This window comes from Emydura macquarii, unplaced genomic scaffold (assembly GCF_026122565.2).
Source record: "Emydura macquarii macquarii isolate MOO-44397 ecotype Brisbane River unplaced genomic scaffold, CSIRO-AGI_Emac_v2 contig_1045, whole genome shotgun sequence".
NCBI classification, from domain to species: domain Eukaryota; kingdom Metazoa; phylum Chordata; order Testudines; family Chelidae; genus Emydura; species Emydura macquarii.
Window position 1 is genome coordinate 6,441,782 of NW_027131182.1, and position 15,781 is coordinate 6,457,562.

Consider the following 15,781-nt stretch of genomic DNA (forward strand, 5'->3'; position numbering starts at 1 on the left):
TCTAAACGTCCCATTGAAATCAGTGAGAAATTGGACTTAAAAATCGGTGACACACTTTGGCCCTAACACTTAGAAAGGCACTGGAGGGAAAAAATGAAGATAGCCTGAGTGCACCAATAAGATTCTTGCTGGTAACATGACTCAGTAAGTCATTGTTAATAAGCTAAGCTGCATTTCGTAGCAATAGTACTAGTAAACTGTTAGGGTGATATTTACATATCTGTGGGTGTTAGGAAGGAAGATGTAATTACACTGTTCTTCTTCGAGTGCTTGCTCACGTCCATTGCATTGTAGGTGTGTGCACACCTCTGTGCATGGTTACCAGAACTTTTTTCCCGTTAGCAGCTCACGTAGGGCCGGCTCCGGTGCCCCCTGGAGCCCCACGCACATGCCACGGTATATGAGGCACTGCTGGCCCTACACCCCCTCAGTTTCTTCTTTCCGCCTATATTGGTTGCTGGAACTGCTTCAACTTGCAAATCACAAGTGCTCAATCCCTTTTGTTCTCCCTTGATTGTTCATTGTTTGTTCTAGTTAGGTAGATTAGACTTTAAGTGTAGTAGTAGTGATAGTCAGTTTAGGATAATGCTAGCTGAGATTTAGCCGGTAGTGGGGCATGCCACGGTCACCGGGCTTCAACTCGTGTGCTTCCAGTGGGAAGGCCTTCACGCTGAGCGACCCCCATGATAGTTGCCTAAAGTGCCTAGGGGGAAGCTCATTGTAAGGACAAGTGCAAGATTTGTAAGGCTTTCAGACCTCAGACTCAAAAGGATAGAGAAATCCTTCTGAAAGCCTTACTGATGGAGGCAGCACTCAGACCGGCCTCCAAAGCAACCCGCTTGACCTCGGTGCCAGGTGTGGCATCGGTGCAGAGCACGCTGTCAGCATTGGCCCCACTCTGGCACCAGACATTTTTGTCACCGCCGAAGAAGAGACAGTGCAAACAGTGCACAGAGCAAGGACACTCCCCCGCACCATCTAAGAAAGCAGGGTGGAGCATGGGGCACCGAGGCCAGACAGCAGAGACTTGCTCGCCACCGCTGGAGCCTGTCTCCGGTCAGAAAGCCACCCCCGACTCCTGGGAATGGGGGGAGGAGGTGTCTCTGCATCTGCCGGCACCGTCAACACCAGAAGCATTTCAATGGCAAGGACCTTGTTGGCCTTGCCCACGCTGCCCCGGCCCTGGCCTCTGTCCAGAGAGAAGGGGCCGGTGTCCTAGGGGAAGCCTGCGTTGGTCCCCACTAGTTAGCTCAGGCAATCCCCGGGGCAGGGAAAAAGATCCCCATGAGCCTGGTCACCCAAGAGGGAAGGTTTGACATGCCACCGCTCCCCCAGAAGTTGCTCCAGGTGGTGGTCGCTGGAGCACCCCACATCAGCGGGGCACATAGCAAGGTTGCCCTCCCAGCACCGGTCACGATCCCTGGAACCAGGTGAAGTTCACGCCAGGAGGCGGTGCCCGTTGGGGTCGCCTGCATGAGGCTGCTGCCCTGAAGAAAGTCGGCACTGTTCCCACTCCCCGGCACTGAGGAGTCTATCCGCACTGAGGCAGTGCAGAACCCGGTCACCGGCGTCACAAGTCATCTGTGCCCAGGCGATGCTCCGGACGTTCCAGCTCATGGTCGGAGCATGACTTCCCGCATCAGTACTGGTCACCGCACTGGCATCAGGTGTCATCATCTTCACATTCAACAATGCTGAGGAGCCATTCTCCAGAGCACCCACACATCCGGTCATCGCTCCCCTGATGCTTGGCACTGGACAACGGGAGCATCTGAGACAGCCCTGCCATGGTCATTGGCCGGTGAGTTGGTGTTCTCCCAGGAGGGCAGCTACCGGGTGAGTAGGCGCCACTGCATAGGCTGCCTGAACACCCTTTGGCGCAGGTGGCCCCAGTGTGGCTTCAAGGGCAGTGATCTCCCCAATGGCCATATTGGGGACCCTAGGGGTTCCCTGTTGGGCCAGGTGGGCAATCCTTCAAATCATTGGGGGGTGCAGTCCACCCCGCAGGTGCCAGAGAAGGGCCACCGTTCGGCCTCTGATGACAAGTCAGACCCTCAGGAAGGGACTTCGGTGGGGGTTGCTCATCAGTGGAAAGGGATGCCACCTCCCACCATTCTATTCCAGTCGTCCTCCTCTTCCCCGAATGAGGCGGTTACCCAAGGTCACTCGGCACCCCTGGACGATTTCAGGGTGCATCAGGAACTGCTGAAAAGGGTAGCTTCCGACTTGGGGTTGGAGGCGGTGGAACTGAAGGAGGCATCAGACAGTCTCTTTAATGTCTTGGCAGCGGCTGCCCCAGTCCGGATTGCTCTCCTCATACATGAAGGGGTGTTGAAAATAGTTAAGGCCCTGTGGCAGACCCCCTCATTGGTGGCCCCAACCGCTAAAGAGACTGAGAAAAAATACTATGTCCCAGCCCAGGGGTTTGAGTACCCTCTTCATCCACCCCCTCCCGTTACCCAGGTGGTGGACATGGCCAACCAGTGGGATAGGAAGGTCAGCCATGCTCCACCCCAAGAAACAAGGACAACAAGAAGTTGGACCTGTTTGGGAGAAAAATTTATTCAACAGCAAGCCTGCAGTTTCGAATTGCTAACCAGGAGGCACTTCTGGGCAGGTACAACTTCAACATCTGGGACTCATTAAAATGCTTTGTGGATGCATTGCCCCAGGACCAGGCACTGGACTTTAATACCATCCTGGAGGCGGGTGTCACGGTGGCCAGAGCAGCACTGCAGGTGTCTTCAGATGCAGCAGACATGGTAGGCAGGGCCATTGCCTCCACCATTTGCATGCTAGGTCTCATGGCTGCAATTCTTGGGGCTGTCCCAGGGCCACACTCTGCTCTCTGGGTCTTGATACACCCCAGACCTCTAGACGCCAGTTCCGTCCCCAGGGCCAGCAGCAGCAGAGGTACCAACTGCAGAGGTTCATGCCCTATAAACAGGGAGACAGAAATAGGGGGTCTAGGAAGCATGGACCAACACCAGGGTCCTCTTTAGCCCCCCAGCAAGGATCGTTTAGGCAATTGGGCAATCAGAGGAAATAGTTTTGAAGGTGCACCTGAGGGTGGCATACCAGTCTGTTCACCGGATCCCTCCCATCCCTTCCTCAACGGCCTAGCTCCCTTTCTGTCTGAATGAGCCAAGGTCACATCAGATTACTGGGTCCTTGGCATAGTTTCAGCAGGGTGTGACCTCCAGTTTGTGTCCGCCCCGCCCCACAATCCTCCCTCCCCCTTCCCCTTCAGGGACCCCGTCTCATGAGCAGCTCCTTGTGCAGGAGGGAGAGGCCCTTTTCAGCCTCGGGGCCATAGAAAGGGTCCCACCGGACAGGAGGGGGAGAGGGTTTTACTCAAGGTACTTTCTCATCCCCAAAGCAAAAGGCGGCCTAAGACCCATACTAGACCTATGTCATCTCAACAAATATCTTAAGAGACTGAAATTTCGCATGGTCTCCCTTGCCTCCATCATTCCCTCCCTGGATCCAGGAGACTGGTATTATGCCCTCGACCTAAAGGACTCATACTTCCACATTTCTATGTGGCCCAGCCACAGGCATTTCCTCCGTTTCATGGTAGCTGGTTACCACTACCAGTTCACAGCGCTCTCCTTTGGCCTTTCCTTGGCCCCGAGGGTATTTACAAAATGCATGATGGTGGTGGAAGCACACCTGAGGTGCAGTGGAATCCAAATATTCCCCTACCTGGATGATTGGCTAATCAGGGGCAGGTCCAGGGCCCAGGTCCAGAGCAGTGTAGACCTGACATGAACCATCTGCTGCCGGCTGGGCCTGCTAATAAACGAGCAGAAGTCCACATTAACTCCAGTGCAGTGGATAGAGTTCATCTGCGCAGTCCTGGATGCATCCCAAGCCAGAATTTTCCTACCCCTGCCATGCTTTGAGGTGATGTCGGCTATCATCTCTCGCCTGCACCTCTGACTGACGACAACAGCCAGGCATTGTCTGCAGCTGTTAGGTTACATGGCGGCCTGCACTTATGTGGTGAGACTGGCTCGCCTAAGTCTACAGCCCACTCAACCAGAGCTCAAGCTTCATCTACAGCCTTCCTAGCGAGACTGCCTGTGCAAGACATCTGCAGGGCCGCCACCTAGTCATCTGTACGCACCTTCACGTCCCACTACGCCATCGTCCAGTAGGCACAGGCTTCAGCAGAGCAGTGCTGCAGGCAGCTCATCCGTAACTCCAGCCCACTTCCAAGGTATTGCTTGTGAGTCACCTACAATGGAATGGACATGAGCAAATACTTGAAGAAGAAAAGACGGTTACTTACCTGTAACTGCTGTTCTTCGAGATGTGTTGCTTATGTCCATTCCATGACCCACCCTCCGTCCCCACTGCTGGAGTTGCGGCAAGAAGGAACTGAGGGGTATAGGGCTGGCAGCGCCTCATATACCGCGGCATGTGCGCAGGACTCCAGGGGGCACTGGAGCCGGCCCTATCAGAGCTGCTAAAGAGAAAAAAGTTCCAGTACCCATGCACGGAGGCGTGCACACATCTACAATGCAATGGACATGAGCAGCACATCTCGGAGAACAGCAGTTACAGGTAAGTAACAATCTTTTTTTGCTCAATAGCTCATGCAATTTATCCCTTTTCTCATTGTACAAATCGAATGGGAAAGAAAAACAATATGGACAAAAGTCTGGCTCTCTTTTGCATTTGGCACCTTACAACACAATTCTGTGCACATATTGTAGTCAATATGGGCTGGGTTCTCTCATGATTTCTGTATAGCTACCCATGCAGAAGTTATTGCTACAGGATTGATTCATCAGGGGAGTGGCTAGAACCAGGTCTTAAATTCGACCAAAGCTGTCCAGAGCAGAGCTCCAGTAAATATTTTCAAACCCATGGAAGCCCCAGGTTGCCCTGTAAGGCTGAAGCTCCAAGCCCCAGAACACCCTGCGGGGCTAAAGCCCCGAGCCATCGGGCTCCAGGAAATTCTCAGTGAGAATTTAAGCCCTGGCTGGAATAGTGGGGTTCATCTAAAATTAATGCCCTGCACACCCTGTCATATTCGTCTTACTCAGATATGCCTACACAGTTCAGCATGTGGCCTACATATGGAGGAATATAGCAATTGCCATACTAAATCACATCTATGATCCAACTAATTCAGTTTGGACAGTGGCCAGCATCAGATTCTTCAGGGGAAGGTGGAAGAAACTCCAGTGTAGGCAGGTGTGGGATAATCTGCCACCATGAAAGTCTCATCTTAATCTATACTAGTTAGAGATTGTTTTAAACTATGAACATGAGGATTACATCCTTTCCAAACTTTTTGGTAGCATTAACTATAAAAACTCTGAATATTCTTGTTATCCATATAAATCCAGATCCTATCTAAATCTTGTTAAATTATTGGCATCAGTGGAAGGTCTCACAGGGGAACCAGGATAGGACAGTGCAGCTATTGCACCCTACAGGTCTCTCTGCGATGACATTTTGGGCATATATATCTCCCCTTGTTTGAGTTCAGCTTTTTGTGCTCATAGCTGCAAATCCAAAACAATATGTTGATCCCAACTTCTTCTCGCTGGTCAAAAATATCATTAATCGTGTGTGTGTTCAATAAACAGATATATTTAAATATAATGGACTGTAACAAGAAGTTGATTTTCAATGACTAGAATAAGATTTCTGTCCCGGGTATCTATGTTTTATTTTGGTTTTTAATGTTGTTTTCTTTTTATCGTTTTGATTCATATATGCTTGCAGCACGTTGAATTGTCTGAACTTCCTGTATATTATGCCATGTGAAACTTCCCTCACCTGCTAGTTACAGTGCTAGATTACACATCCTAAATACGGGTCAATGATTTTACTTGGTCTTTTCCCTATATCAGCATATCCTTTGACACTGAGCTGTGCTTCTCAATGGCATACTTCATTGCACAGTATATAATGCTGCAGCTGGGGGGTGATTGCTAACGAGCAATTACTTTTGCCACATTGTTTCTTTCATTTGGATTAGTTGGTATTTGAGCTAACCAGTCCTAACTCTTTTCAACTGTAAATGATGCTTTATTGCCAGGTTTGAAAAGAAGCTCTATGTCTTGAGTTATGGATGCAAAGAGCTGTCATTAATGAGTTTTTCAATTTCTTTGGTAACCCAGGAAATTGAAAACGGGGGAGGAGAGGAAGAGTAGAGACTATATTCTTGTTATGAATCAAATACACCTAAAATTTAGACATTTCAGAGATTATAAACTAGATACTGTATATTTTATGGAGTATATTTTTACTTGTCTCGCTGCCAGTTTTCCATTGATGAAACGGTTTTATAAATTATAGATCCATTTTACAAATAATTGACACCAATGCTTTAAAGATATGCAGCCAACGTCTTTGAGGAGGGGAGACTGGGGATTGTAGGTGGTAGATATTTGCACCTCTGTCCGCAGATCTTTTTATATATTGGTATAGCGCCTTGCATAATGGGGCCCCAATCCCTACAAGGGCAGATGGATACTGTTGTAATACAAGTAATATAATAATAATAATTAATAATGAATTAATTAATGTCCATTAGTGAACTGACAAATGCTGGCTGGAGAGATTGCTGAACCTTATTTGAATGAGTTTGGATCTACTGGTTAAAGCACACTGCTGGGAGTTGTACAAGATAATTATTTAGGACTTCCTAACACAGATGCCTTATATAGCTTTGGGCAAGTCATTTACAGCATAAATTTCAAACTAGGGGACCTACAATTCGGCATTTAACTCCTATTTAGGCTCTTAAATAAGGGCCTTGACTTCCAGAGGTGCTGAATGAGTTGCAGGAACTAATTCCTCTAAAAATATAATTAAAACTATCTTTTGGCACCCAAGACTGAAAATTTTGACTTTAACCTCCATGTCTCAGTATCCCCAGCTGTAATATGTAAATAATAACATTTTACACACCGTAGAGCTATTCCTAGGATTAATTACATAAATTGATGCCTGTAAAGCCCATTGAGCATGAAAATGAAAAGTGTGAAAGTGTCCAGTATATTGTGAAATAAATAAAATATTTTCAGCATTTTAGAATTTTAAATTTCATGGGAGAAGGAAAATAAAGTCCCCTACTTAAAAAAAATATTTTCTATAACTGTCATGGAAATTGCAAATGTATATATGTTATAGGTATTAATATTATATTTTATATTTGAAGCACATTCTCGCACTACTTGCCTGCTCCCATTGCAGTCAAAGGCAATCAGTCAGAGTTTAGAGTGGATAAGGAATACAGGATCAGGAAACTTGATGTATAATATCTGTCAGTCATATAATGGTAATGAAATCAGTGGGACTGGCTCATCAGTTTTGACTTGGTAAGTAATGACTGTGTAGTGTAATTGCAATTCTTTTCTTTTTTGCCAAGTTGTACATGCATTGCCCGTTTTAGCCTGAGCAGTTAGCCAATATTTGGGACCTTGCAGGTTGTTTCCATTAGGAAGAGAAATTGATGGTGCCATTATTTTTTTGCAGCAATCCTGCTCATTTACAAAGAATGTACACAAAGTTCTGTTTCCCTATAGGAATCAATTCCTCGTATGCAGTTCCATGCCTCTTTTCAGCCAGCACGCTATCCAAAAAGTGCACATCGTTGGCTTTCTCTTAGGGCCACAGTGAGCTGCTTTTCTTGCTGTGTCCTCGTTGTCTGCTTCTCTCTGTTGCTTTCTGGCTGATTTTGCTTCTTTGTCTATCTGTTTGTCTGTCTGTCTATCTCTCTCTCTCTCTCACACACACATACACACACCCCTGCAATCAAATCCATCTAGTCTATGGGTGGTGACTTCTCTTGTATCAGCTATAACTAAACAAAGGGGCATTTAATTGTTCCTTCATTTGGTCGGAATGGAAAGCAGCTAGCATGTCCAACAGGTTCAGTGAGGTTTGTGATTGCTCACATATCAAAGACAAGCTTTCTGTCATCTAACCTTCAATATAACAATATTTGCTGTAGGGGGGAAATGGAAAGTTTAGCAATAGCAGAAATAGAACTATAATTGTATAAGATGAGGCACAAGGCATATTTTATTATTGTTTGAAAGTTCTGTCTATAAAATAACTTTATAGTTAAAATAATGGTAATAAGATCTCATGCTTTGGGGCAGAAGCTGATACCTCGGGAGAAAAAAAGGCAGGGGAAAAGTCAATCAAAATACTCAGTAGCTTTTACATAAGAGACTCACTTTTAAAAAAACCCATTGATTTTAAAATATGCTCTGCTAAAATGTTCCACCTAAAGATCAGAGGTCTCTTCTCCTGTTGACTCCTGGGACATTATTATGGCTCATTCCTGTTGCAAACGTCTATGAACAATGTATATCTCGTAATGTAATACTATTAAAAGAGCATTGGAATTTGTTTAAAAGAGCATCGTCCAATAAGTAAAATGCATCCACATTTTGGCTTGAAATTATTAAAATTAAAATACAAACTGAAGCACAACAAGGTCAATGTATTCCAAAGGAAGCACTTGAAAAAGTGTTTTCATCTACTATTTCTGTAGAGATTCTAGTTTGCAGCAACATGTCTATTGCTTTTCTGTATCTATATGATGCTAAGAGTTCATGAGATTTGCAGTAACTACAGTTTTTAGTACTGCTGCATACACTGATTCAGTTTGAAGCTTGTTCTTGTCCATCCCTGTCTACACTTACAGTACTGCAGCAATACAGCTGCTGCATTTCGTGAAGACCCTACCTATGCAAACAGGAGAGCTTCTCCCCTTAGCATGAATATTCCACCTACCTGAGAGGTGGTAGCTACCTTAACATGCGCTGTCTACACTTCAGGATTTTCCACACCTCTGAGTGACCTAGTTATACTGACATAAGTTTGTAGTGTAGATCAGGGCTCAATGTGCGATTGCTAGGTACTCCGTTTTTATACATATAATTGCAGAGTGCCTAGAAACTGGTATAAACTTGGTCTTGCAAAGAAAATTTACATGATAGAGGAGAGGTTTGGGAAGTGGTTGAAGTGTAAATTAAGAAGTGCTGGTATGCACTCAAATGTATGGGTACTCTTACATAACAAGCACTCTCATAAGTGGCCCATTTATATTGTCTCTCTTAGGGAAGCATGAGAAATTACAGTGCTTTGCCCTTTGAAGTAGCTGCTGATTTTCATTTTTAATATACATAGTGACTTCTGTGCTCCTGATTCTAGTCTGACACCCAGCATAAAGCAGGAGTAACTCCACTGGAATTATGCCACTGTAAAACCAGTGTAAGGGATATCAGAATCAGGCCTTATATCATTTCCCCTATATTGAATGATCCCATGAGTGAGATTAAGCCAAACCAGCTTGTTTTATTCCACAGGGATGATCTGAGCTCTGCAAATTGCATGAGAGTAGTATTCATTTCTGGACATCCTTAAATTCCAGTCCAGCTAATGTTTATTCAAAACATGAGTAATTCAAGGGCTAGGTATGAATCCAGTTGAGAGTTTTAGCTCTGAATTAGATTCATATGAAAAAAAACTGCCTTTCGTAAAGATGCTGCAGGCTGTGGTTCTCAAAATCTTTCAAAAGGTCTAACCTGTTCAATATTTTTCATTAACAATTGTTGAAACAAACAAACAAACAAACAAACAAACCAAAAGAAAAAAAAATAATTAGAGATGTTGCAATACAAACTGGTTTACTCATGTCTCCTGCCTCTAAAATATGATGGAGCAGAGGCAGTACGCCATCTGGTATTATGTATGTTGATTGCAGTACTGTCTGGACCAATCTTATTTGATGGCATACTGCTTATGGAGCTTATTCCATGTTGACTGCATCATGAATGAATAATCAAAGCACACTAAAAAATAGATTTGTCTGTGGCTTTCTGTCTTCTTTTAATGACGTTCTCATCCAGAGAACTGTCTAAACATTCATTAACATTTTTCTACCTACAAACGTAATGAGAACTGGCTGTACACCATGTGTGAAAACTCATGATCTATAGATATCCAAAATGGCTTTGGTTTTCAAACTGGCCAGCTGGCGATCACCAAGTATAACAAAGAGGTTGCATGGATTTGGCTCTGATTTGTAAATTAGTGGGTTAGATTAATCCCTGATGTAATTCCACTGTACCAAGGATGAACTTTGTCCAGTGGAATTACATGACACAATTCACCTCACCAAAAGTTTCCTCAGCAAAGCCATCGATGGCACAGCAAATATGCTTAGCAAGTGAAGTTTTCTGCCATTTCCCTCATTCATAGAATCATAGAAGATTACGGTTGGAAGGGACCTCAGGAGGTCATCTAGTCCAACCCCCTGCTCAAAGCAGGACCAACCCCAACTAAATCATCCTAGGCAGGGCTTTGTTAAACGGGCCTTAAAAACCTCTAAGGAGATTCCCATCACATCCCAAAGGTGTTCCCATCTTTTGGTGGAAATAGAAAGAATGTGACTTTCCTGCAATCACTGGGCACTAACAATAACAAGTCTTAAAACAATGTTGAGGAGGTGGAAATGTACCACAACATAATCACTCACACACTCTGTAACAGTCTGGACACTGAAATATAAAAATATTACTTGACATGCAGAGTTATTACAGCTGGCATATGGATTATGAGTATTATGCAGTCCCTGCCTTATAACAGTTCTTCAGTATGCATATGTGTGTACTTGTATATTACAGAGTCATCGGAGGTGTAAAGTTTGTGTAAACTTTCCTAGAGTTTGGAGGCGTTTGGGCCTGGATTTCTGCTCTGGAGACAAACATTCCCAAAATTCAGGGATATTAGGGCTAGGGATTTGATTCAGACGCATCTCTACTATATATAAATAATGTGTATGTGTGAGTGCTTTTAAAAAATAATAACAAATCAGCGGAATTAGAAATTGAAAATTGGGTTAACTGGCACTTCCATCCATGCTGCGATGTAGGATTGTTCCATGCAGTATAATTTCTAATGATTTTCCCCAGTGAGAAGCACTATGTACTTCTATTACACTTTTCTTTCAAAGGATCTCAAAATGCTTTACAGCCATGAGCTGTGAGGTAGGTGAATTAGTGTACCTATATTAAGATGATTAAATTAAGGTATATAAACATTAAATGATCTGTCCAGGCAATACAGTGAGTCAGTGTCATATGTAGAACTGTGTAGTGAGCCCAGGTATATTACTGACTGTGAGGCCTCATCTCTAACTAATGAGGCCATACTTCTGTTTTCAACCAGTCCATGTGTTATGAGCATAGAACAAAAACTTGCCTTGCTCCGTATACCTTGCCACAAAATAAAGCCTTTTTATTGTCTTGTGCTTTTTGTCATTCATCTATCTACTCAGCTTGTCAACACAAGCAATGATAATGTTTTCCCCCCTGTGGTTCACTGCAATTACAGAGTTAATCAAGGGTAAATCACAGATGAAGAGCAAGTTTCTTTTGAGCCACATTTCACTCAGAGACAGTTTCTGGTGTGCCTCAAACAACACAATACAAAATCTGCATGAGATGCATGGTATGGAGCAAGAGGTTCTCTGATTCTTCACTGGATGTTAGAGTGACCATGCAGGGTGGATAATACTGATATTCTGTGATCAGAGAAACTTCTTCCTTAGGGATTTGTATATTCATTTTTATTAACTTTAATTATAGGAGCCCTGTAAAATTTTCCCATTCTGTGTTGCATGAAAAATACAGAAGTTAATTGTACCTGACATTTAATTCGTTTATACTTCTCTCAAATACAGTCTCGCACTGCAAAAGACAAGGATACCAGTTGACTTGCAGAGATTACAGAAGATTATAACACCAACAAATTAGTCTTTTTGTTACTTTTAGCAGCAAATTGCAAATGTGAGGTTAGAAGTGTGTATGGGCAGGTGGAATTCTGCTATTCAACAAGCTACAGATGAGCACTTTCCTTCACACTATATAATACCCACTCAGACAAGGACCCTTTGTTTTTTCCTTAATTCTTCCCCTTTTTTTTCTTTTTCTACAATTCTGTCAGTTTTTCATCCTTGCTGTAAGTTTCAAGCCATCTGGACTCATAGCTGTCTTTATTTCCCCCCCCAAATGTCATCTCATCTGCTGCAAAAAGGGATAAGGCATCTGAATATTACCAATTATAATTTATGATGGTTAGATAATTTTGGAGTTCAATGTGGCAGATCCTCTGTTTTCTGTGGCAGTGAGACACTTTGGAATACATCCATCACCTATGATGAGGTCTTTGGAATTCCAAGAGGGAAAATGATATGCAAAGCAAACTAACTTGATGATGATTTAGAAAGACAGAACAATGCACAGTGTAGGAAACCAACTCTGCACATATCACCCTTTGAAATGTAAAGTCAATTTGAAAAAAAAAATCCAACCCTTCAAACATTACTGAACCTTCTTTCTGTAATCATACTGAAGCCTCCTTTGGACTGTAAGTACTGGATGGATACAATATTAATAATGTTTAGGGCAGTAGCAGTTGTGAAAGGATAAAACACTTTTGAAGGAACGTTCCTATGTAATTTTGTATTTTGCAGTGGCTTATTGTAAAGGTGTACTGAACATAACCCATTTTAATAAAATCCCTTAAAATCATATCCTCTGAAAATGGTCACTCCCTCTTCTGTGCTTTTAAATAATAATTTAAAACATCATTATGCTAATTAAAGGTCAGATCAGCAAATACAGAACAAGATAAACAAAGGCACATCTTGAAGGTCCTGCGTATTCACAGATTGAGATCTCATTCTGATATTTTCATTTTTTTTTTGTATTTTTTAAAGTCTGAAGATTAAGACCATGCAACCAGACAAACAACAATAAAACAAATAATAAAGCTGCTATTAAATCTATCTCTATACGCAAAAGCAAAATTATCATGCAAACATTGATATCCTAGGTAAAAGTCATGGAGGTGTTTAGTGGAAGAAGAAAAGGTGAAATAAAATAAAAGTGAGCAATCTGGAATTAAACTAGTGTCCTATCATAAATTCAGATAATTTCTTCGCATTTTTTGAAACTCTGTGCAACTAAGGTGATCTAATAAGGTCATTTTTTTGTTCTAGGCTTCACATGAGAAAATGACTGCAGCTACTCTGTAATACTGAGTCTAGCTGAATATACATGTAACATTAGCGCTATATGATGTGAAATGAGAGGGAAAAATACAATAGTTATTGGAAACTGCACTGTTTTCTGGGTTGTAAATTTCATGTTGTTTTGGGTTACCTTCGCTTGTCATATTAAGCTGTGTGCTGAGGCAGATAGCCAGTTTAAAAAAAAAAGGCTGACACTCATCTTATGAGCAACATGGTATAGAATACCAAATGCTCAGCACAGCACACCACACATAATCAAGATCAGAAATGTGACCAATTGTGGCTTGCCTGTGTGAGTGAGCTGTCAAAGATCAGTAGATTATAGGTTGGGTTACATTACCCACCGGGGCAATGCTGCTTCTGGCGGCTGGCGAACCTTGTGTTCATTTCCTATCATTTAGAATCATATTAGCATATGTAGGAGTAACAAAGGTTGCCTTGGCTAAGAAAGCAATGGCACTTAGAATGGCTTTTTGCAAATATAGGTCCAGCTCTTTCACTAAAGATTGAAGCTGGGCTGAAGTAAATGGAGTTACACTGATTGACAGCAGCTGAGAGTCCAGTGCTCTGTTTTGTTTTGCAATCAAGAAAATTATTTTTTCCTTCAAACGTGTTTAATCTATAGTATCACATAACTTTCAGCCGCCACAAATGAGGGCTGAATTTGAGCCAGCCACCTAAAGGGGAAAAGCTGTACAGTATATTCTGATAGCAATACTGTTCTTTAGTCATCTGGTCCCCCAGACATATTTGTCAGAAATTACAGTTTCTCTGGATTGTACAGATATTTCAGTATCTTCAAAAGAAATTATTGCAATTCACACTGCAGTTTTTTTTTCCTATACTCGGTACAGGCCCAAATCCTGAAATTCTGACTCAAGCAAAACTCTCATTAGACTGGAGAGTTTGGTATATAGATAATATTGCTTTTTATTGTTCAAAATTAGGGCTATTACAAGTGGGGAATTTAGTTAAGAATATCTTTCACTCTCCTGAACTCTATCTGAAGGATAACAATCAATTAAGCCTGGCTGTGTTGCATATATTTTTAGGCTGTAAGCAATTATTTGTGCAGTAAAACTAAGCAGTTGGCAGCACTGCAAACTGCAGACTTGTAGGCCAGTCATACTGCAGAGAGCTACAATGCAGGTTTCCCTTCATTGCCCTGTCAATGAACTCAGCAATATGTCTGTGAAGATAGCTTATTCACTCACCGTAGTAACCTAGTTACAGAGCTGTCCTGAACTGTTGTTGGTACTCTAGGTTCTGCATATGGGAAATTTCATGTATATCTATGTGGGGGATTGTTTGGGGGAGGTACAGGCATTTTAGTGTGTGAAGGGTTTTTTTAATCCATTTCAATGTGTTTGCTTTTATATTTGTATTGCAATTCCCAAAGGATGCGTTGCTGTATTTTATTTGTAAACATATGTAACTTTTTGATTGATCTTTTTATGATCAGTAAAACAGAACCGGTGCAGGAAGGAGTCTGAATACTCGAAATATCTGCTAAGCAGTTTATGGAGTGTTAGTTTTCAGTATTCCACAGTTGCTTAGATGAATGATTTTATGAGTACTTCACTTTGAGAATTTAAAAGTTTGCTTCATATATGACACAAGGTTATACATAAAGGTAATCTACCTCAGAGATAAAGAACCAATTTTCTGTCTACCAAACTGCTTAGTTATGTTCATTTATATTATACAACCCTTAATGTATGGAATTCAGTGAGAATCAGAATGTGCCTGGATTTTTATTAGAGTGCTATGAAGCTATGATTTCTGATTTTGTTCCAAGATCTCTTGAGTAACAAGAAAGCTGGATGACTGTGTAAAACCATCTTACTTTTAAACCATTTTGGTTATAGAGTCTTCTACCTGTTTACATAAGCAGTTTACATAAAGAGATTATATGCACAGAATATTTAGAATGTAGCGATGCAAAATTCATCACATTATAATTTTGTAGAATTGTGCATATTTTTTTGCCATTTTATTTCACTTATAGAATCATAGAATCACAGAGTTGAAAGGGACCTCAGGAGGTCATCTAGTCCAATCCCCTGCTCAAAGCAGGACTAACCTCAGCTAAATAATCCCAGCCAGGGTTTTGTCAAGCCGCATCTTAAAAACCTCTAAAGGTGGAGACTCCACCACCTCCCTAGGTAACCCGTTCCAGTGCTTCACCACCCTACTAGTGAAAAACTTTTTCCTAATGTCCAACCGAGACCTCCCCCACTGCAACTTGAGACCATTGCTCCTTGTTCTGTCATCTGCCACCACTGAGAACAGCCTATCTCCATTCTCCCTGGAACCCCCTTTCAGGTAGTTAAAGGCTGCTATCAAATCCCCCCTCATTCTTCTCTTCTGCAGACTAAACAAGCCTAGTTCTCTCAGCCTTTCCTCATAAGTCCTGTGCTCCAGCTGCCTAATCATTTTTGTTGCCCTCTGCTGGATTCTCTCCAACTTCTCCACATCCTTTCTGTAGTGGGGGGCCCAAAACTGGACACAATACTCCAAATGCGGCCTCACCAATGCCAAATAGAGGGGAATGATCACTTCCCACGATCTGCTGGCAATGCTCCTACTAATGCAGCCCAATATGCTATTAGCCTTCTTGGCAACCAGGGCACACTGCTGGCTCATATCCAGCTTCTTATCCACTGTTACCCCCAGGCCCTTTTCTGCAGAACTGCTGCCTAGCTC